Below are 25,138 nucleotides of genomic sequence, written 5' to 3'. Positions count from 1 at the left end.
AGAGTGCTGTAAAAGACTCATTGCAAGTTATCGCAAACGCTTGATTGCAGTTATTGCTGCTAAGGGTGGCCCAACCAGTTATTAGGTTCAGGGGGCAATTACTTTTTCACACAGGGCCATGTAGGTTTGGACTTAACCTTTGCCACTTACAAATAGTATCAGTACTTCATTGTATCATTTTTATTTTCTCCACATAGCCGGATAGTGATAAGGTAAAGGCAGGCTGCCTATATAAGAACTGTATTGATCACAGCTTTGCCTTTGATGCTAACTGAGCTGTCCTGAGAATCAGAGGTCTGGGCCTGTGTATCTCAATCTGCAATTGTATTCTGAATTTCCAGACAGGCAAATGTCAGGTGGTAAAGATCACCAGCAAAACTTCATCCACTCCAATTGTTAATCCCAGAGTTTAAACATGAAGCAAATCAGAGTACAAAGTATAACAAAAATCATTTTCCTATAAAAACAACACTAGCTGAATGGATAAACAATGTGAATCATTTATTTGAGTTAAGAAGAAGTCCCTATTTAAAGAAAGCATGTGAGGTGGGAGTAGAATACTGATGTAGTAAGTCGAAATTTAGACATCTGCTAATGGAGTTTTAGAAAGCTGTGTGAGGGGTACTATGTGGGAATGCAATGTGGCTGATGAAGGTGGAATGTGCAAACTTTGAAGGTGCAAAGTTTGGAAGAACAGATAGGGGAATGATCAGTCGCAGTTTCATTAAGTGACAAGAATATGAATGTTAAATTAAAAGAAAGATTGGGTGTGAAGGCATTAGGCCCTTTGCTGAGGAGAATCAGACTAAAGGCATGTGGAATGAAAGACAAGATGACTGGGTGAAGTTGTACACTGTGATAGAGGTAGAGGGGATAAGACCCAGAGGGAGGACGAAGGAGATATGGTTGGAGGTAGTGTTCAACAATGAAAGAAATGGACTCTATTCAAAATTAGGCCAAGCACTGAGGAGAATAGTGATAAAACATTTAGGGAGCAACTGGTTAACCTCAATAAATCAGGAAAAAAATATCTGTTAAAAGGCTACGTTTTAAGGTTTTTCTTCACAATGAGACATTGGTATCTAATAGGTTAGTTATAAAATTCAGGAACAGGTTAGTTATTTTTTAAATGTATAAAATACTAGCAGCAGCACCCTGCATTACTGGGGTGAGTAAATTTAAGCTCTGGTCCATTTGTCTCCAAGTCTGGCTTCTGGTGTTCTGTCCTTAAAACTCACTACAGTAATCCCTCGCTATATCGCGCTTCGCCTTTCGCAGCTTCACTCCATCGCGGATTTTATATGTAAGCATATTTAAATATATATCGCGGATTTTTCGCTGCTTCGCGGGTTTCTGCGGACAATGGGTCTTTTAATTTCTGGTATATGCTTCCTCAGTTGGTTTGCCCAGTTGATTTCATACAAGGGACGCTATTGGCAGATGGCTGAGAAGCTACCCAACTTACATTCTCTCTCTCTCTCTTGCGCTGACGTAGGGGGGTGTGAGCAGGGGGGCTGTTCGCACACCTAGACGATACGGACGCTCATCTAAAAATGCTGAAAGATTATCTTCACGTTTGCTATCTTTTGTGCAGCTGCTTCCTGAAACGACATGCTGAACGGTGCTTCACATACTTAAAAGCTCAAAGGGCACGTATTGATTTTTTTATCTGTCTCTCTCCATCTCTCTCTCTCTCTCTCTCTCTCTCTCTCTCTCTCTCTGCTCCTGACGGAGGGGGTGTGAGCTGCCGCCTTCAACAGCTTTGTGCCGTGGTGCTTCGCATACTTAAAAGCCAAACAGCACTATTGATTTGTTTGCTCCTTTGAAGAGGAAGATATGTTTGCATTCTTTTAATTGTGAGACAGAACTGTCATCTCTGTCTTGTCATGGAGCACAGTTTAAACTTTTGAAAAAGAGACAAATGTTTGTTTGCAGTGTTTGAATAACGTTCCTGTCTCTCTACAACCTCCTGTGTTTCTGCGCAAATCTGTGACCCAAGCATGACAATATAAAAATAACCATATAAACATATGGTTTCTACTTCACGGATTTTCTTATTTCGCGGGTGGCTCTGGAACGCAACCCCCGCGATGGAGGAGGGATTACTGTATAACAAAAAGGAAAAACAAAATACACCACTAGGGTCAAAATTTTGAGTTCCAAAGTAGTCTATGGCAGTGTTTCTCACCCTTTCTCATGTTATGACCCACTTTTTCTTACGTTTTTGTGCCCTACCAAGACGGGATACCCCTTGGTGAATCGAGCATTATCATCAGTGTGGAAGAAGGGGTTGAATGCAATCCTCAGAGCAGTAACCCTCGGAGCAGTGACACACTATGTGCCACACGTGTGACTCACCGGGACCCACTTTGCAAACCACCACAACCCATTACCATTATAAAAAATGGAAACTTGTGAACCATCAGCAGAACCCACTAGTGGGTGAGAAGCACTGGTCTATAGTTTCTTTGTGACAAAAACGAATATGTGGGATGAATTAGGAAGAAACGTTAAAAGAGCTGAGCCTTTTCAGTTTAGGCAAAAGAAGATTAAGAGGTGACATAATTGAATGTGTTTAAAATTATGAAGGGAATTAGTCCAGGGGATTGAGACTGTTACTTTAAAATGAGTTCATCAAGAACACAGGGACACAGTTGGAAATTTGTTAAGGGTAAATTTTCGCACAAACATTAGGAAGTTTTTCTTTACACCGAGAAACAGACACTTGGCATGAGCTACCAAGTAGCGCAGTAGACAGTAAGACTTTAGGGACTTTCAAAACTCGATTTGATGGTTTGTTTAGAAGAATTACGTGGATAGGATTGGAAAGTTTTGTTGGGCTTGAATGACTTGTTCTCGTCTAGATTGTTCTAAAGTTCTAATGTGTGCAAACTTTTGTTGAGATTGGAAAAAGGGTGTGGAACAAACACACACATTGAGCATTTTATATTAGCTCACTATAAAATGTAACTTCATGTGGCTAACCAATTTATATCATAAATAACCATTATACCATTTATAACTGTGAACAAATAACTTTGACTTGAAAAAAATACCAAACTTATCCTTTAAACTGGTGATAAAGAGAAAGAAGTGCTTTGTAATTTTTCAAAGAACTCTCCTTACCTGTAAACCCTATCTGTGAGCATTTGTGACATTGCTGTCTTCCTCACAAAAACTGACACTATACTGCATTTTTTGGTCATGCACCTACCAGACAATCAGCTTTGGATGGTGTAGTTTGAAGTAATTTAAAGAAAACATCATAGTGTTCTCCACCAAGGAAGCTAACTTTGTGTGTAACTTTTCATTTTTTCATTCCATTTCTAATGTGTGAATGTTCCTCATAGTTGCAGTACAGCAAATATGTCCTCCAAGGTCAAACCTGACAACTTGTCTTACTTCATACTATTCAAAAAGTAGAGCCTATACATATTAACTTTGAGATGACCTGTTACATAGCAAATATTATGATAATGTGAAAATCACTTTGTAAGCATTCTGCAAAGAATAAAGGACTAAATCAATGTTCTGCACATGAAAGGGTTTAAACATTTCAATACAAGAATATTGTAACTCTGGGTCATATTAAGATTACTGCAGATGCAAGTGTTTATTCTAAAATTCTTTATAGGAAATAATATTTAATAAATAAAAAATGTGCTTTGACATAACATAAGTGCCTGGTGTAGTACACATCTGTCCATTATCCAACCCGCTATATCCTAACTACAGGGTCATGGGGGTTTGCTGGAGCCAATCCCAGCCAACACAGGGTGCAAGGCAGGAAAAAAGCCCCGGGCAGGGCACCAGCCCACCGCAGGGCATGCACACACACACACCAGGGACAATTTAGGATCGCCAATGCGCCTAACCTGCATGTCTTTGGACTGTGGGAGGAAACCGGAGTACCCGGAGAAAACCCACACAGACACGGGGAGAACATGCAAACTCCACGAAGGGAGGACCCAGGAAGCGAACCTGGGTCTCCTTACTGCGAGGCAGCTACGCTACCCACTGTGCCACCCTGTAGTACACATTCTTCTTGTATTTAATATCTTTTGAAGATGTTAATAGGTCCACCTATCCACCTATTTCAAATTTCTCTGCATTTTTTATATTTTGTTTGTTCCTCTTATCTTGTTATGTTTAAAGTGTTCAAGTGTCCTGCTATATCATGAATATCAAGTATACATACTTACATGTTCTAATGTGATCATGGTGGCCATTTTGAATGCATGCAGAAGGAGTCTGCCAGTAGATCTTTGTTTGGTTAAGGGCAGACAGACTACTTGTTTATGATGAAACTGGACTAAGTAACAAGATAAAGACTTTTTCTGAAAAAGTAATAAAGGGAAAATGTTTTGGTAAGGAAAATAGTAACAAAAGGGAAATTATATTGAATGTAGTAGAGAGAGTGTTTGAAAGTTTTTATTTTATATATATATTTTTGAGCTTTTTTTTTTTTTAATTTTTAACCTTATGGACGCCAGGTGGCAGTGTTACCCCCTTTAAACCCAACAGACAGACGCACAGGACACAGGTTAAAAGCACCCAGAAGATACAGTATGTATTCAACTTTTCTTCTTATATAATGCTCTAAGCACCACAACCACCAATAAACAAGCAAATAAACACAATAATCACTATTCCCTTCTCCTCCACACCTCCCAGCAAGCTTCGTCCACAAACTACCCAACTCTGGCTTGCTTGCTGGGTTCACAGCAGTCATTTATATAGTCCTTGACCCGGGAGTGCTTGAGGCTGTTTTTTCCATATATAGTGATGAACCTGAATGGTTTATATTGTAACATCATAACATATTTATAAAATGTATTTCTTGGGCCACTTTGTATTTTGCATCTGGACTGCACCTCACCATCACCTACCCTCAAGATCCTTGGTGACACCTTGGAGGATCCTTTCTGCTTCATTCCACACATTTGTAACTTGATGCAGTCATATTGCTTTTTTGTTCACAAAATGCAGTGATCAAGATCAGACAACTACTCACTACTTCAGGAACACAACTCCTTTTTTAGGCTGTAGTTCCCTCTTGGCAAGACTGCTGTAACTGTCTACCAGCAGTGTTCCCATAAACTGATGTCTGACCTTTCCAACTTGTCAAAAAGGTTGCTACACTACTGGTGTATTTTGTTTTTTGCTTTACCCACACTTCTTTGCCTCCCTATACCTACTGCCTGCCAGCTGCTGCTTGGATCCAGTTCAAAACTATTTTGACCTATACATCCCAGGATGGCTCCCATCTCTGTTCTCTCCACATGTCTTTTCAAGATGTCTTTTTTCTGCCTCAGTCTGTCAACTGTCATCTGTCCTTCCTATCACCAAACAATATGAACATGAACACAAATTCACAGATCTTTCTTCAAAAGCTTTGGGGTGACCATCCAGACTTCTTTAAATCCAATGATGTTCAAGTGTTCAGGTTATTTGGAAGTAACAGCAACAAATAATCTATTGAGAGCATCTGCAGCTTAGCAGAATGAAGGGCTTTTTTTAAGAAACAAGAACATTAAAATGGCATGCTACTCAGTAAAACAAGTAACAATAACTTAACAAATATATTCATTTGCTTCAAAATTAATACAAAGTATATAAAAAAGCAAACAAAACAGAATTCAACCTCCATGTAAGAGAAACAGTGCAGAGACATAAGCAAAAAAAAAATCTGTTTTTAAATGATTAAACTATTAATGGCACGAGATGCTCTAAAATAACTTTAACATTAATGAAATATTTCCATGTTTTTTAAAAAAAAGTTTTGTATGTATCCTGTGGCAGACGACCAGGGGCTTTACCCCACCCAGACGCCTGGAACAAGGAAGGACTGGGAGAGGGGCAATATATTCCCCTGGACGCAAGAGGGCAGCCCCCGGGGGTGCCTGGATGGCTCCCGAGCCATGGACTGCAGCATTTCCGCCACACCAGGAAGTGCTGCCGGAAGATCATCAGAGAGCACCTGGAGCACATCCAGGTGTGCCATAAAAGGGACCGCCTCACTCCATTCGGGGAGCTGGAGTTGGGAGGAAGAAGATGGAGCTTGGGAGGAGAGGAGTAAAGGCAGCAGAAGTACGGAGAGACTAAAGGAAAGACTGAGTTGGCTGATTAGGGCATTATGAGGTGCTGTGTAAGATTGAAAGCGTAATAAACGTGTTTGCTTTGGACATTTGGTGTCGTGTCTGCTGTGTACGGGGGGGCTGGCTTACCAGAATCCATTTAGAGAAAAATTACTGACTTAGATTTTTAATAAATTGAGAGAATATACAGTAGAACATCATTTATCCACTAAGTGATAGATGATGTGTTGGGATTCTTCCAGTTGAGCAGGATACGTCTGCATGCTAGTAGTGCAGTACAGGCTATTACAATCAATGTATACCTACGCACTTTAATGTCATTCGGAACTATACCAGATATCGCTGTTAATGGATCAGGAGTAATTGTAGCACTGAATGGAGGGTATTTTTGGATTTTTGGATTTGCTGATGTGAGTGAGAGGAAAAAAATGTAGCCAATCAGTAACTTAAATCATGTTGTGCTACAAAAACTCAAGGAGTTCCATATACTTTCCCCCTGTTTTGGGCTTATTTTATTTATTTTTATTGAGATGTTACCTCCAAGATTGATTATTTTCATGCTTTTGTGTGGAGTTATCATTTTTAAGCTGATGACTCACAGATGCAACCATACATTTATCCACTCTCAATGACAATTGTGATCACCTAAAAGCAATCCTGAACTTCTACTTTACAATTAATAAAAAGAGGCTAGATGGCAGAGCACTTACTGATGAGCCCATGAGTTTGTTGAAAAAATGTTGTCTGATGCTCCTTTTCTTAAATGACATATTATTATTTCTACACCTTGTGCCAGGACTGCATGCATGGAATTTGATCCTGATCTCTTCTTTGAGCACATGTTAGTAACATAAAAAGGGTGCCATTTTCACAGTTAAAATAAATATGGCCCATTCAAAGGTCATCACTCTTCTTCTATAGATGCAGTGGAGCTAGTACTTGCTTTCTCTACTTTTTGAAAAGATTTTCTTAATGGTGTTACTGGCAGCATTTTCAAATAGTCTGTCTGCACAACGCCAAATAGTACAGAGTTCTGTGCACCACCCTAAAATAAATTATATTTCTGCTTTTACATCAGTATTGGTTTCTACAATCCCAAATCAGAACAATTAAAGACAGAGACAGTAAAGCGTTTACCACTTTGTAATGTCGCAATTCCTTGTCAGAACACTTAAAATACATTTTGGCACTGAGGATACCAAGTGATGAAATTATGAAGTTGGGTTTCATTGAGGAAATGTTTAGCTAGTATTCATTACAGTGAAAAATATTAAAATTCCCCAAAGTAGAATCATTATTCAGAAGCATTATTATACTAAGCTAGAATACAGTAAAAAGTGCTGTTACAAAATATATGTAATATATATCTCCTGGAGCACAAAGAATAAGTAGCACGTGATTATGAGTGTCGGGTGGGTAAATTTAAAATCATGCCTATTTTGATAATAAAAATTTTAAGTGGAATCACTTTGGGTGACAATGCTGTTGAAGATATTATTTATTACTCTTGATTTTTCATCTATCCAACCAGAGTCATTTTCATTTTACTAGAATGTGGTTTAGTGCTGAAAATTTTGGCTTAATATGGCAAAAGAATCCAAATTTGTTTTTATTCTGTTGCTTTTTTTGCACTTGCATAATTGATTTTATAGTTTGTTTTGTTAATTTCATTTGTTTTATTTTTGAGTTGAATGTGATCTGTGCTTAGCAGCAATTTTCCATAAAGTACATGGCAAGCAGATACCTTTAATCCGATTTCAGACTCTGTCAGAAAGAAAAAGGCCCGCATTTTTAAAATGAGAAAAAGTTTAATTCAAAACTAAAAAATGAAAGGAAATAAGAACTGAGGAGTCTGATGTCAATCCAAAGGAAACCTGTTTTTTTGAAGTTTGCCTTGGACTCTTTAAATATCAAAAAGAGAAGAAATGAAATACTAGTGTTTGTTAAGAAAGAAAGCCTGGGTGTTTGGCTGGGTGTCTGGCAAATAAGAAGTCAAAGACAAAAAGTTGGGTTTGAGGTGAAGCCAAAGAAAATAAATATTGGCATTTGGTGTAGGAAAATTTTACAGTAGCAGATCCTAAGGCAAGATGCATTTTTTGTTCTGTTCTTTAAATGTTTTTGTTTGTTTAACTTTTTATTGATACTTTAAAATGAACAGTTTCCTCATTTATCTTATGAATTTTGAAAATTATATTTGGAAAAACAAAGCATTACAACAGCAACCCAATGAAATGAAAAGAATATAGCAAGTACAACAATATATACTAAAGGCAATCATGAAACTCAACCTTAGACCCACTTGACTAAAAGACCTGTGCAACAAGTGAGCCTTGTCTAAAATAGTTCTTCATATACAATAAAACAGGTATTAAAATAAGAGGGTTCAGCCCGGAACAGTTGTGGCATGCTTAATTTAGAATTACTTTAAAGAGTTTTTGCTAATTTCTGATTTCTAACATGGTCGTTTCATGATATTGTCATCTCACTGCCCCAAAGACATATTACAGAGGAATAAAGCAATATGAAAATAACACAAATATCTTAAAAGATGGTGCAGAAATATATACAGTTTTTAACAAACAGTAAAATAAACCACAATGTCGTAGTCTGTTATAGAGGGTCTCTGCAAAGTTATGTGTTCTGATTATAACCTTCTGCCATCTTATCCCTCTGTCCCTGAAAAATAACATATGGCAAAAATAGTAATCAGGTACCAATAAATAGAAAAAGACACTGTTCACCAAATTCTGCTGCTCTGGTGTCAGCATTTGGGGAACTCATCGGGAATTTACCTTTGACATCATCAAAAGAGTATGGATGATTGTGTAAATTGTGCCAGTTGAAATTCTTAGTTCATGGGCTGCAACATCAACCTTAGCACAATGATTTTCCATAATCTTGGTCTTCACTTTTTGACACATTTCCTGTGAAGATGCCTCCACAGGACACTCAGTGTGAGGGACATATTTAATCGACTCCCAACACCACTTAACTTGTGTCAAAACCTCACCTCATAGTATGAAGGTGCATCATGCCAAGATATGTCCTGATATCCAGTGACGAGTTCATCTCCTTAACACAAATACATGATACTCAGGTACTGTATATAAATTAGTGAACACTCCTTGTATTCTTCATAATTTGTTAAAAAAATTATTCAAAGACCATTATTTCAAAATTGTTAGATTTTTTAATATACATTTTTATTGTGTTATAAATTTCAATTGATAACAAAAATATTCATACATTCAATGATGTTAAAATTTGCTTAAATACTGTTGTTTTTCCACATGTTAAGGTGTCCTGTTAGACTGGCTTTAACTACCCTTGTATAGTTCATTTGATGTAGCAGTGGTGAAATCAAAAGGAAACAGCATAAAGTAAGTAAAGAAAGGATCACCATGAGTTTTTGAAGCATTAGAGTAAAAGGAAAACAAAAATTTATCCTGATGAATCTGTGATTTAGTTGACTACTGTATATCCATTATGTGCTCAGAGGCCTGTTGTTCATTAACGTTGGTTTATCGTGAACCAACACTTCAGCTCAGATCACACCATTACAATGAACTGAGCAAGGGAAAGCATATAATAAAAGGTACCAAGAAATCAATAGCGTTGTAACCCAGAAAGTCTGTTTTCACTTTTACAAACTCACACAAAAACACGTCAAAATGTGCACGCTGGATAGAATACTTGATTATATGTGTAACATTAAACAAAACTGTGGAAACCCTGAAGACTATTAAAAGCTTGAAGACTGCATAAGTGACCTTTGGAGAAAACAGCAGAAAAGATGCAAATAAAGAGAAAAATTAATGATAAACAAAACATACATGACTACCGACAAACACAAGTGACACATTAATTTTTTTAGTGTTTTAAAGAGAAATTAGGTGATATTTATTGAATGTATTCAAGTTAAGAAAATGTGTCTTAAATGCATCATCTGTGCATTTAAATTAAGAAAAGTTAAATGAGCTAATGCAATAGGACATCATCTTTTCCAAGGGCAGGAGGAATATGTAGACAGTGTAATGAGGTCCAGTTGCTTTAGGCTATTTATATATATATATATATATATATATATATATATATATATATATATATATATATATATATATATATTATGTGGTACTTTACATCACGGTGGCACAGTGGTAGCGAGAAGTAATTCTCTCGTGAAAAGTGAAAAGCGGACAGACATACAGACAGAACGTGCTTGGACCACGACATTTTTAAAACCATTTCTTAGTGAGCACCTACAGTATGGGCCAAGGGTAACCTACATTCCAAATTTCAAGTCCCAAGTCCTCATGGTTCGGGAGATTTTTGTGATAAGTGTGTCAGTGGTATTTTGCTTTTATATATATATAGATATACTGTAGGGGCAGCACGATAGTGCAGTGGTAGCGCTGCTGCCCTCGCAGTAAGGAGACCTGGGTTCACTCCTGGGTCCTCCCTGCGAGGAGTTTGCATGTTCTCCCCGTGTCTGTGTGGGTTTCCTCCGGGTGCTCCGGTTTCCTCCCACAGTCCAAAGACATGCAGGTTAGGTGTATTGGCAATTCTAAATTGTCCCTAGTGTGGTGCTTGGTGTGTGTGTGTGTTCTGAAGTGGGCTGCCGCTCTGCTCGGGATTTGTTCCTGCCTTGCGCCCTGTGTTGGCTAGGACTGGCTCCAGCAGACCCCTGTGACCCTGTGTTTAGGATATAGCGGGTTGGATAATGACTGACTGAATGACTTTACATTACAATCATTTGTCTGTATCATATGTGCTAAAGTGAGAAGGTGGGTTAGGAGAAAGACTTTCTTTGCAAAGGAACGTGCAAGAAAATGTGAAACATGCACCCCCACATAATTCTAGAAGAGTATATTTTTGAATACTATCACATGAACAGTCAGAAAGATAAAGTGTGCTTTAGGAAAGGAAAAAGACAGGTTTTTAATTGTTTACAGTATTCCTTGTTGTGCTTGTGCGGACAGCCAAATTAAACAATTGTAAGGCTTACATAGTCAAACGCATTCTGCGTATAGCTCCACTCATTGCATAACCCTAATTGCATTTATGTCATTTTCAGCACTACCAATGCAACATAATTGAGTGATAATGTGACACAGTGTTTAATTGTAGAAGGATAATCTATCCTGGAAGCCTCCAGTCATGCCCTCTTTTTTCGGCAGTATCCCTTTTACATTAGTATCTTTCCCTTTCATCCAGTACAGTGTATATAATGTGAATAGTGCTATTATAGTCTTTACCTCATATATTTCAAAATTTCAGTGTATGACACTGAACAACATATTCTAGGACTTTTTCACATATTAAGGAAATTGTATTAGTATTTAAAAAATGTTTACACAGTATGTAAATTCCTTTGTAAATGTTTCATGATATTTTTCTTTTCTCCAATATGTTTTACATTTTTAGTATGTTATTTTGTCTGTTATTCTGATGTGCTGAATGTATAGTGCATATAGTGCTAGACTTATGAGTTGAAATGTGTATTTTATGAATATATTGAATAACCTTTAGACTTTTTCTGGATTGTTTTTACTATAGATGATTTACAGTAAATATTAAATATCAAAATCTTTCCAGTAAGTAGAAACATTTGACAACTTACCTCATCATTTTTGCTCCCAAGTTAAATATGGAGTTCCTCATGGTTCAGTTTTTTCTCTCTATGTAACTATTAGTGAAAGTACGGAAGCTCTGAACGGCACAGTGAAAAAAATTATGGGATAGCTCTTATCTTGTACGGAGGTGAAAATATATTGTATGTACGTGAAAACATCTCGCATGAACGAGATATTTTCATGTATATCCCTTAATTTTTTTCATTGTGTGGATCAGAGCTTCCGTAACTGGCAGCCCGGGTGTATTTATAGAATGGGTAAAGAAAAGAAAGCAAAGGTCTATGTGTTTTTTAAACGGTGACCCTGTTATTATTGCTAGCTGTTCTATCTGTCATGCACACTGCCTCTCTATCAATGTCTCTGCTCTCCTAAGTCAAAAATTTGTTATTTTTGTGCTACCAGAATTGTGGTACTTCCTTGCTGGGATGTTAAACAACAACGCTTTGATTCTCCTTTGTGTTGTGCTGCACTTCCTCATCCAGCACTCCCATAAAAGTGCAACATACTCCTTTTATATTGCTGTAACAAGAAGCAACACACAGCATTACAATGTTAAGCTGTGGTCATTTTTTTGAGAAGCATCCAGTAGTTATAAACCAGCACTTTCACGGTGGTAGTGACGTCATTGCACATTTATACAACATGCTAACTACACTAACTCTAACCTTAACAACACTAACACCTAACCTTAACTCACCACTTATCTTAACCATTTATACTACATGCTAACCACACTAATCACTAACCTTAACTTTCTTCATGAAATTGCTGGTGTAGAACTGCTGCCCTAGACTGCGATGAAGTATGCTGCTAAAGCTCTAAAGTTGGATATTACTGATTTTATTTACTTTGGTTTGTTTGGATGTTTCATTTGCTTTTATCCAGCAGTTAGCACTGGTGTGTAAACTGTAGCACACAGGAAAAAAAAACAAACACTGGGACCCCCAGAGTCAAAATATTGGGTTCCAAAGTAGTCTGTCTTGCCTGTATAGTCCTAGACGGCAACTTTGCAAAATATGGTCCAAATCAGACAAAGGGTGTAGGACTATATAGAGAACAGGCAGATAGACAGACACTCTGTTTTCTCTCTCTCTCTCTCTATATATATATATATATTGTGGAAGCCAGCCCCGGACAGACACCTGCATGTCTACAAAAGCACACGTTTATTTGCCCAACTATTTACAATGTCCACACACAGCACACGGTGCCCCTGCACCACACACCCTCATCTAGGGCCCTCTTCGGTCCTTCACCGCCTCAACTCCTTTCCACCAAGCTCTGTCTTCTTCCTCCCAACTGCAGCTGCCGACTGGAGGGAGGTGGTCCCTTTTATGTCCACATGCTCCAGGTGCTTTCTGATGGACTTCCTGCTGCACTTCCTGGTGTGGCAGAAGTGCCGCATGAGCACCCGGAAGCACTCCGGGTGTCCTCCGTAGTCCTTCCACCAGCACTTCCAGGTGTGGCGGAAGTGTTAACGTCCGTGGCTCCACAACTGTCTGGGTGCCCCCTGGCGATGGCCACAGGCCCTTACAGGGTTGAGTTTCCATGCTCAAACCCCATGGCCCCCAACAAAGGCAGGGCAGCTGCCCTCTCTTGGTCCTGGGGAGGCACAGTCCCTCTCCTGGTCCATCCAGGTGTCGTGACTGGGCACAACCCCCAGCCGACCACCACAATATATACAGTAGATTAAGTGAAATGTTATATGGATACATAAATGATTTCATGCATACTGTGATGATACAATTATGTTTTTGTCAGTTAGTAACTGTGTCAATGTGATTGCTCTTATTTTCCAGATACACAAGTATTAACAGATGCATCCGCAGATTAAACAGCAGTTCTTGTAGTGATTGGAATTAGTAACTGTGTCAATGTGATTGCTCTTATTTTCCAGATACACAAGTATTAACAGATGCATCCGCAGATTAAACAGCAGTTCTTGTAGTGATTGGAAATTGTGAAGACAGCACAACTATCCCTCCATTTTATGAGCCCACTTTAATGCAGGGTCTCCAGGAAATGGCTTCTATTCTGGCAGAATTCTGCCTTGCACAATTGGGATCAGAAAATGGATAGCTGGAAGATATCAGATGAAGTTAAATGATTAATAATCAAATTCATACTTTATTCTTTAGTAAATCCTGGTTTTAAAATTGCTTATTAATGCCTGTAACCTGTTCTTGCTCTGATCAGGCCAAGGAAAAATATGCAATGTACCAATGTATTTTTAATGTAAACTGTTCAAATAATTTGAAATGCTTTTTCATTGGGAATTTTAAGAACAGGTTTAAATGTTCTTACTTTTCAAATGGACACACTGCATAGGAAAAGGACACTTGAACTGGAGCACAAAGAATTGCATTTCTCCAAACTATGTGATAACCATTGTAATTCTAAATGATGTATGTTAGATAGTGCTTGAAATGTCAAGGATTTTCTATTTCAAACCCACCTTCTGTATACATAACTCTTACTTTTGCTTTCTTTGTATCTTCCTTCTTTGTTAAAGATGTGTTTGTTGCATTGCATGAGTTGCACAGTGAACAGCTGTTTTGTAAGACTGATAAAATACATACAGTAGATAATTTTATCATTTTAAAATGTGTTTGACAATTAACTGTTTCACTTATTGATTATGAACTAACTAAACTTGAATGCAAATAATTAACAGCATCATTTTGAATTTTGTTACCCTTTTCATCAGGTTATTGTTTTTATAAAGATTATTGAGTAATACATGTAGTCAAAATTAGTAATAACTTTAATATGATCATAGACAATAGACTATGATTTTACTAAGCAATATTTGATTAAATATTTCTAAGCAAGAAAGTGTTAAGAGACTAACAGGCAAAACAGAGCTGTAAGAACCACAGAAAATACTGCATTAACAAGCAAGAATGCAAACAACTTGGGTTGGGCATCAACTAAGAATAAAAAAGAGAAAGAGAGAGAAAGGCAGCAGGGCAATCATAGTGCTAAGTCCCGGAAGGGCAGAGGGAAGTGGTCACAGGTGATTGTCATGTGTGATAATTATTATTACTGTACACCTGCTCCTCCACACTAATTAACTTTGGATATGCAAATCAACTCTATTGCATCATGCCCCTGCTCTCCTCCCCTACAGATAAGAAGATGTTCAGCTGCTGGATTTAATTAAGATAATGAACGGTAGGCCCTCTGTGGCTTTGCAGAGAAGAGGGGGAGGGAAAAGCTGTGACTGACCTTTTCTCCCAAAACTATGACATTTTTCCTCTCTTCTGGGCACACCGAGTCACCTCCATGACTAGGATGTTGATAGGATGGGATTGATGAGATGTCATTAAAAGAGAAAAAACACTGCAGCCTCAGTCATTGCTAAGAGAATACAGCAGGTGTTCTTCTGACAAGGACACAAGCCTCCACTGTTAAACAACAGAGCCTTCTCTTAATCCTGTAAAGTCAGACTTGGCAAAAGGAGAAATAAAAAAGGACCCTATATTTCAAATGACAGATTATATGGCAAATTATTTAAAAATCATCACCACACATTTTCAACATAAACTACCTACAATATATTTTTATTCTATTTTTTACATATACAGTATTATGTGTATATGTGTTTATATGTATGGTATATGTATATTTAAAAGAAAAAAGGAGAGCACATAAGGAGTTGAGGCTTGATTTTCTGAAACTCCATATAATTCATCAAAAAATAAAACTGCAGTACAATTAATTTTGGAAACAGCACTCATGTGTCCACCTACAAGTTTGTATTTGAGCAGATAATGATTTCCAGTTTATCACTGAGCACAATATTCTGGCATTAGAAGGAAAGAAGATCAAGGTGGGGTAAGGACAACACCACTGTTCATCTTCCTTTGGGAGGGATCTTTGAAACGTAAGGGTAGAAGAGGAATATAGAATTGCTGAAACTCAATCCCTGTTAGACATCATGTTCACATGTGTGACATTGCTCTTCACCTGTGACTTAGGGGCACGGGTGCACTTACCTATGAGGTTGTGTGCTTGGGAAAGTGTGTCTGCTTTAGAGTACTGTAGAGAGTCCTTCAAACCACAGGGTGTTTTACATGATCAACAATCTGACTCAAGGCGGCCCCCAGACCAATGTTACATGCATCAGTCTGGAGGGGAAAATAACAATAAAAATTAGAGGAGATGAATACTGGAACTGAACTAGGGGCTAGTGTGAGGTCACAAAATGCGTGTCCATTTTTAGGAGTCTATTCCACCATATTTGATGCCCTTTTACGCATTAACTCTGTTAAATAACAGCTCTTTTTAGAGTGGAGGGAAATTCTTCTGTATTACCTAGCCGAACAAAGAAAGACCTATAGCTACCTTTCAGTCTTTGGCCAGGGTCACCTATATGTGGCTTCACCTTTACACGTCTTAACCTATATCCTAAAACATAAACCAACTATTTAGCTTCTGTTAAGCCAAACTAATTTTCTGTTTTGTTCATGGGTAGTTCAGCTTTCTTTAGTGTCTGTAACAGAGCCAGCAGATGATGTAAGTGTTCTTTCCAGATGCTAGAAATAAAAATGACAATGTTGTGAAGGCAGGCAACACTATATGCATTAAGGGGTCTTAGCACTTTGTCCACCAGATGCAGAAAGGTCACCAGAGCCCTATGTAGCATAAATGGTTGGACACAAAACTGCCAGTGTTCACTGGTGAATCTGAACACTGTTTTGTTTTTTTCTTTGAGTCAGGGGTCTATGGTGGTTGGGAAAGGGTGGACATCAAAGTCAGATGATTAACCTGAAGTCAATGCAGAAGTGCCACAGTCTGTTTGGTTTGGATAGGTACACATGATCAAGAACTACTACTTCCTTTGATTACGCCAACATTAAAGGATTTTCTGAACTTCCATTTTGCCTAAGGATTCAAAGAGGATGGTACTGCACTAAAACACAGAGGTTAGTGACAATGTATTCCAACACACAGTAGGTTAGACCAGGATTAGTAAATAAGAGAAAGATCTTCTCCAAAATGTAAAGCAAAAGATGCATTGCTGATTTCATCTAACTTGTTCCTAGCTTTCCAAAGTTTCAGTAAATAATGTGGTAAACATATTCAGTGAGACATCTATTAAGTTGTTTATATCACATAATCCACCAATCCCTCCCTTTCCTTAACTTGGTAAGGTCCCTACTAACCATAGTGCTGGTTATTTAGAATGTGAGGTGGGTATGAATACCATGACTCAAGTTACTGGTTGGAATTTATGTAATTTTGGCCTGTGAGTGTGAAACCAAACATGCATCTACTGTGCATTTTCCATGTGTTCACGTAATAGGGGTGCAGTTTTTTTAAACTTTTCAATTAGATAATATACTGTATATTCCAAAAATTGGCTTGGGAATAAGTCTGTGCCTTGAAACCTTCCCTGACAAAGTCAAGAACTCCTTGGAGTTGCCTCTCCCTTTCAAATATAACTGGCATTTTTTACATCTGTTTATTGAAAATAAAAATCCCGTAGTGGCTCTTGATCAACTGTGATTTGTCACTCCCTGTTCAGAGCAGGGAGTAACTACTCCTTTTAGCCTTCATTGTGGAGCCAGGAGCAATGATATTGTATCACCCTGAGCCACCATGGTTTTGAAGGTCTGTCTGTCCTGCTACAGAAGAAGTGGACAGAGGTTTTGTTTTTACTGCTTTTGATGTCAGGCCTGTTGAGTCCTAATATTACCACATATGGTTGTGTGTAGTGGATCATTACTTGCCACACCCTGGAAGATCATGAACAGTACTCTCCATGGATACAGGTAAGTGAAGTCTTTTTGATCTAAGCCAGCATGTTAGTCAGCCAACACACAAAGGGGTGCACACGTTGGATTTAGTGATTACTAAAGGATTAAAAGTTAATGTGAGTCAGATCTTACTATTCAATATGGAAATACTGATAGATAAAATTAATGAGAAGCATATCTGTAAAAAATGCTTCTTTGGTTCATCTGCAGCCTCAAAGTTTATAAACATTTTAAGCAACCAGTCTGTTGGTAGTGCTTACTACAATAGTGATAATACTGTAAATAGTAATGTGGTAAATCTGAATATTAAACTGAGAGATGCCGTTGACATAGTAGCTCCAGCAGTGTTACACCAAGGAAAACCCAAAGAGTGTCTGATTTAAAGAAAACATGCTGTAGAACTGAGCGTAAATGGAGAAAAACTAAACTAAACTAAAAAGATTATCCACTATGAGATATTGAAGGCTAAAATAACAGAATACAACAACATAGTCCACCTTGAGAGGCAGTGTTACTTCTCTAAAATTATAAATAGCAATGCTGGTAATACAAGAGTTTTATTCTCTACTATTGATCGTTTGCTAAACCCGGGTCACTCAATCAAATGCCTCCAAAAAACTTCCGGTGAAACTTCTGAGGCTTTTGCTGGATTTTTTAATCATAGAATTAATGATATTAGAAATAATATAGTACATCCCCCCATTACCGATCCTATTAAATCCCGGTATTCCATTTTAAGTGAATTAAATTCTTTCACAAGGATAGATTTACTCGATTTATATAGAATAATTTATCAATTCAGACCCTCCACCTGCGTCCTTGACTCAATACCAACAAGTTTTTAACAGAAGTATCCAGTGTGCTAATTGATAGTGTGCTTAACATAGTAAATTCATCATTTGATCCTGGGATGTTCCCAGACTGTCTTAAGACTGCTGTTGTTAAACCGCTACTTAAGAAAAATAATCTTGACTCCTCTGTTTTTAAAAATTTTAGACCAATTTCTAACTTGCCTTTCTTAAGTAAAATCCTAGAAAAGGCAGTCATTACGCAGCTAAATGATCACTTGAATAAACATGCTATTCTTGACAAGTTTCAATCAGGTTTTAGAACAAATCACAGTAAAGAAACAGTACTTGTTAAATTAGTAAATGATTTGCAGGTAAATGCAGACAGAGGCCACTTATCTGTTCTCATCCTCCTAGATCTGAATGGTGCATTTGATATCATTGATCACAATATTCTTCGCCTTAGTCAGTGTGTGGGCCTCTCTGGAAGTGTCTTAAATTGGTTGGAGTCTTACTTAACAGGTAGAAAATTCTTTGTTAGTTGTGGTAATTATACTTTGAAAACACATGATATTCTATATGGTGTTCTACAAGGCTCTATCCTGGGTCCGCTGCTCTTTTCGATCGCCATGTTTCCATTAGGTCAGATTATCTCGGGGCATAACGTGAGCTACCACAGCTATGCTGATGACACACAACTCTGTTTACCAATAGCGACACTCTTGATTCACTGACACAATGTCTTACTTGTGTTTCTGAGTGGATGAGTAGTAATTTTCTCAAACTGAATAAGAAGAAAACAGAAATTTTAGTGATTGACAAAAATGGATATAATGAGAGTATTAGAAATAAACTTGATCCATTAGTCTTAAAATTCAAGATGGAGGTAAAGAATTTAGGGATAATTAATGACTCTGACCTAAATTTTAAATCACATATTAATCAGATTACCAGGACAGCATTTTTTCACTTATGAAATATAGCACATTTTAGAATAATTATAACTTTGCAAGATGCTGAAAAGTTAGCACATATTTTGTTTTAGTTGACTAGATTACTGTAACACACTCCTCTCAGGACTACCCAAGAAGGACATCAATCGATTGTAACGAGTGCAGAATGCAGCTGCTAGAATCTTAAATAGGAAAAGAAAATCCGAGCACATCTCTCTAGTTTTGAATTCACTACACTGGTAGGTAACCTGTGCCATTTAGAATTGACTTGAAAATACTGCTTATGGTTTACAAAGCCTTAAATAATCTCGCTCCATTCTAAATTTCAGAATGCCTGTCACCTTACATTCCAAATCGTACCCTTAGATCTTCAAATGAGTGTCTGCTTATAATTCCAAGAGCTAAACTTAGAAGAAGTGGTGAGGCAGCCTTCTGCAGTTATGCACCTACTCGGGGGCTGGGCAGTCTTGTGAACCCCTGCAGATTTTTTTTTTTTTCTCCAGCCCTCAGGAGTTTTTTTTTTTTTTGGTTTGTTTTTTTCTGTCCTCCTGGCCATCGGACATTACTTTGTTCTTTGTTACTTAGTACAGTCAACCCTTGATATACGACTGGCCTGACATGCGAACAACTTGATTTACGACCAAAATGTTTGTTTTGATTTACGACCAACATCTAGCATTACGACCTGAATGTGATCACATGTATCCGCTTACATGTGTTTGTGGACGTAATTTCGGTCAGTGCAGTGATTTATATAATTTTTTTCGATAATTGCTAAGGAAGGAAGACAAGGTAACAAAGGTAAAGAATGCGATCACAATCGAAACGAAGAAGGAAATTGTGCGGAAATATGAGAGTGGTGTTCGTGTGACCGATCTCGCTAATATGTACAGCATGTCGAAATCCACCATCTCGACAATTTTACAAAGAAAAGATTTGTATAAGGAGGCTCCTTCCAAACAATAACCACCTTCCATTTCATTCTCCTCCTCCTCCCTTCCTGCAGCCTAGAGATGTCAAATTAAATGGTGAGTACAGTATGAAATTGTTGTTTCTGGTAGGCTAGGCACTTTTTATAACTTTTTGGTTAGTACATTAGAAAAATTATTGGTGTTTTGGTAAATTACGCACATTATACAACCCTTTTTTATTATGAAAAGTTTAAGTAAGCGTTGCTGTGGGAGGTTCGGAACGCATTATGGGTGTTTCCATTATTTCTTATGGGAAAAATAGTCTTGACTTACAACCAACTTGAGTTACAACCAGCCCTCGCGAACGAATTGAGTTCGTAAGTCAAGGGTCCACTGTATTACCTTATCTTATTTTATGTTTTTCTTTTTTCTTTCTTCATCTTGTAAAGCATTTTGAGCTATATCATTTGTATGAAAAACATGCTATATAAATAAATGTTGTTGTTGTTTTGTTTGCTATACTGTTGTGATTAAACAACCCGGGCAGTGACAAAGAAGGTGTTGCTGCTTGAATCAAGTTCTAATACTAGTCTCATTTACCAACAATGTCTCACAATAAGGGTTACGTATGCACACATAGTTAGCCATTGATACCATTTTCTACAAGCCCAGATGCAATCTGTGTGTTCACATAAGTGTGGACAGTTGGTGAAGGTGTTCATATGGCTCTTTCATTTTCCAAATGGTTTGGCCTATTGTTGCAGTATCTTAAATGATCGTACTCTTATCTATTCTGTCTTCTTCTGTTCTGGCAAGTTCCAGCATATTGTGATGATGGTTAGTTACTTCAATGAGCTCTTCAATGATTTTCCAGCAGTGGCATGGATGGATGGACCTAGTGAACATGCCTGGGAGAGCATGTACAGGTTGTTACATTGACTTGCTTGCTATTATGGCTTTAACCACTTTTCCATCCTGCCCCATAAATCGAAGACTTTGACTCTTACAGTCTTAGACAGGTCATACTTCCATTCTCTTTATTTCTTTGTGCAATATGTAGTTGTGGGTATGTAGAAGTTATGGCAGGAGTGTCTACTTGATTGTGGATGACCTAGAGGTGGTTACTCTCTGGAGCGAGTGAAAGTGGAAATACTCCCTGGTCTAATCTTATATGGGTTTTTTTTAATGTGCTCAGTCAGACAAGCTTGGATGTTAGAGGAACAGAGGCAAGGGCCCATCTGGTGTGGAGGAAGAAAAAATAAGCATATTTTGGAAAAACAGAGGTGGCAAGGAGAGAGTTAATTATATACTTAAATAACCTTGAACAGTATAAGCCAGATAAACATTGTTTTGTTATTTTGTTCTTCATTGTTTGTTTCTCCTTTTTATGTTGTGGTCATTCCTTCTATCACACCCTCCTACTGTATGTGTGCTTTATTTTGTTAGCATATTGTTTTGATTCTGTTGCCTTTCTTGATATCTGGACGCTTCTTCTTCTTTCGGCTGCTCCCGTTAGGAGTTGCCACAGCGGATCATCTTCTTCCATATCTTTCTGTCTTCTGGCTCTGTTACACCCATCACCTGCATGTCCTTTCTCACCACATCCATAAACCTTCGCCTAGGCCTTCCTCTTCCCTGGAGCTCTATCCTTAGCATCCTTCTCCCAATATACCCAGCATCTCTCCTCTGCACATATCCAAACCAACGCAATCTCACCTCTCTGACTTTGTCTCCCAACCGGCTGACCCTCTAATGTACTCATTTCTAATCTTATCCATCCTCGTCACACCCAGTGCAAATCTTAGCATCTTTAACTCTACTACCTCCAGCTCTGTCTCCTGCTTTCTGGTCAGTATGTATGTAAATATATGTTGTGGCAGACAGCCGGGACCTTGCATAGTGGAAACAACAATGAACTGGAAGGACCGGGGCAGAGAACAAGCATAGGTCAGTAACTCCCTCTGGCCGCTAGATGACAGTCCCCCTGTGTAGCAGGGGTGCCCAGGATTTCTACAGGGCAACATTGGACTTGGAATATGGGCCAGACCTGTTGGGTTCCATGGGAGCTGCAAGGGGGAGCTGCAGAGCTCTATTTTGTCAGGCTTCCGCCACACCTAGGAGTACTTCTGGATATTGATAACAAGCCACCTGGAGTACTCCCAGGTGCAACATAAAAGGAGCCACCCACCTTCATTCCAGGAGCCAGAGTTGGGAGGTGAAGAATAAATTTGCCAGGAGGAGTGGAGGTGAACTGAGAGAGAGAGTGAAAAAGAGAGAGAAAGAGAAAGAAAAAGAAAGAAGTGTGTTTGGTGCTTTGAACTGTGTGGTGCTGGTGGGAAATGGATGAAGGCATTTCCCACAAGGAAAATAACAAAAAAAGTGTCTGCTGTACTTGTGTCCTTCATCTGATTGTGTTGGGTTTGGGAGGCAGGAGCACCCTCTGCAGGCCACAATGTATATGTATATTTGTATGTATGTATATGCATTTTGTGGCACGCGGCTGGGGGTGGCGCCCAGCCGGGCCGCCCTGGAGGACAGGAGGAGGGCTCATGCCTCCTCCGGACCATGAGGGGGCAACCGTCCTGGTTGTATTGGGGGCGTCCCATGCCTGGAGGACTCGAGACCCCAGCACTTCCGCCACACCAGGAAGTGCTGGGGGGAAGAAGAGAGGAGACACCCGGAGAGACAACCGGCACTTCCGCCACACAGGGGCATGTCAGTGGAAGATTGCCGGGAACCATCTGGAGCACATCTGGGTGACTATAAAAGGGGCCGCCTCCCTTCATTCGGGGCTGGAGTCGGGTGGAAGAGGACAAGGTCTGAGAGCAGAGAGAAGGAGGCGGCCTGAAGGCATTGTGGACAGAGGTCTGGACTATTGGGGTGATTGGTGCTGCGGCACTGGGTTTTGCATATAAGGACTGTGTAAATAGTGTAAATAAACATGTGGTGGGCTTTAACATGGTGTCTGTCTGTCTGTGTCCGGGCAGCTTATCACAATTTATATATTATATTTATTATATACATTAATTTTATATACTTTCAAAAACATGATGTCGTTTATCATTGTTATGCTGATGATACACACTGTAAAGTTAATCCTGACGTCATTTCATCAGTAAAAAAGCTGAGGGAGTTCTTTGAGGATATTAAGTATTGGATGACACAAAATGTCTTACAATTAAATGAAAAGAAAACAGAAGTCAGTATTTTTGGTGGAAATTGGCACTCAATTAGGCTCCTTGCCAGAAATGATTCATAATGATGTCAGGAACCTGGGCATCACATTTGAGTTGTCACTAAGCTTTGATAAACAAATTTCTTCAGTAGTAAAGGCCAGTTTTTACCAACTGAGTCAAGTTTCGACAGAAAAATTGTTTCTTTCACACAACAACTTGGAAACAGTTGTTCATGCCTTAATCACATCTCGGCTAGACTATTGTAACTTCTTATATGTGGGATTTCCCAAATCTGCTCTGTCGCGCCTTCAGTTGGTTCAAAACGCAGCAGGTAGATTTTTAACTGGGTCTAGTAAAAAAGGATCATATCTCCCCCATATTAGCCTCTCTCCACTGGCTATCAGGGAGATGTCACATTGATTTTAAACTTTTGATATTTGTTTTTAAAGCCTTGCATAGTCTTGCTCCAAAATACATCTGTGACCTCCTTCACCCATTGAGGTCATCTGGACAACTACTCATTGTAGTTCCAAGATCTCGGTTAAAGTCTAGGGGCAGACGATCTTTTTCAGTTGTTGCTCATAGGCTTTGGAATGACCTGCCTTTCCACATCAGGTCCTTCAGCCTCAATTGAGGTTTTCAAAACTCGGCTTTCACTGTATATAATGGGTTGAAGGGGATGGTTTTCTTTTGGTCTTTATTGATCTGCTTCTGTATGATTGTACTGTGTTTATTTTAATGCTACTTTGTACAGCACTTTGGTGCAACATCTTTTGCTTTAACTGTGCTTTTATAAAAAAATATGACTGACTGATAGTGTATACATAAAATGGGAATCATGTAATCCATCCATCCATTCATTATCCAACCTGCTATATCCTAACTACAGGGTCACAGGGGTCTGCTGGAGCCAATCCCAGCCAACACAGAGCGCAAGGCAGGAAACAAACCCTGGGCAGGGTGGAAGCCCACCGCAGGTTGCACACACGCACCAAGCACGCACTAGGGACAATTTAGAATCGCCAATGCACCCAACCTGCACGTGTTTGCACTGTGGGAGGAAACTGGAGTACTCAGAGGAAACCCACGCAGGCACAGGGAGAACATGCAAACGCCATGCAGGGAGGACCCGGGAAGCGAACCCGGGTCTCCTAACTGCGAGGCAGCTGCACCACCATGCCACCTGTAATCCTGTAATTGATAAAGAAAACATTAGTGCAAACAAGTTATCAGATTACATTGTATCATGTTTATTACACCTGAAATGCACATTAGATGGCGCAATGAACACAAAACCACAATTACAGAGCAGTGAAAAAAGTCACCCTTCACTTTCTTCTAAACAGGCATGTGAGCACATCTTTGGCCGCAATGCTTGCTTCTTACAGTGAAGGGTTTTGGTCAAATGGTTTCCCAATTGTAGCCCTCTTCCCAGCTGGCCTGAGATTGTTCAATGCAAAATTCACTTCTTGAGCACACCAAAAAAGAATTTTAAAGGAATTTGTAATATTTTTAATGGGTTTTACTTAAAAAGTTTTTCTGCTAGAAAATTAAATGAAATTTGGAAATTCATGTGTTTCTTTCTTTCTTGCTATTGAGGCAGACGACCAGGGACCTTGCCCCACTGGGATGCCTAGAGCAGGGAAAGACCGGGAGAAGGGCAATATCTTCCCTGGGCGCAAGAGTGCAGCCCCCCTGGTTTCCATCTGGGGCCATGGATACGGAGGTGGGAAGCTCAATCCCGTGGGGACATGTGGCCACCACCAGTGGGTACCTGGAAGGTCCTAGAGTCCTGGAGGACAGCACTTACGCCACAC

This window comes from Erpetoichthys calabaricus, chromosome 15 (assembly GCF_900747795.2).
Source record: "Erpetoichthys calabaricus chromosome 15, fErpCal1.3, whole genome shotgun sequence".
Classification (NCBI taxonomy): Eukaryota; Metazoa; Chordata; class Cladistia; order Polypteriformes; family Polypteridae; genus Erpetoichthys; species Erpetoichthys calabaricus.
This window is presented reverse-complemented; position numbering follows the sequence as displayed.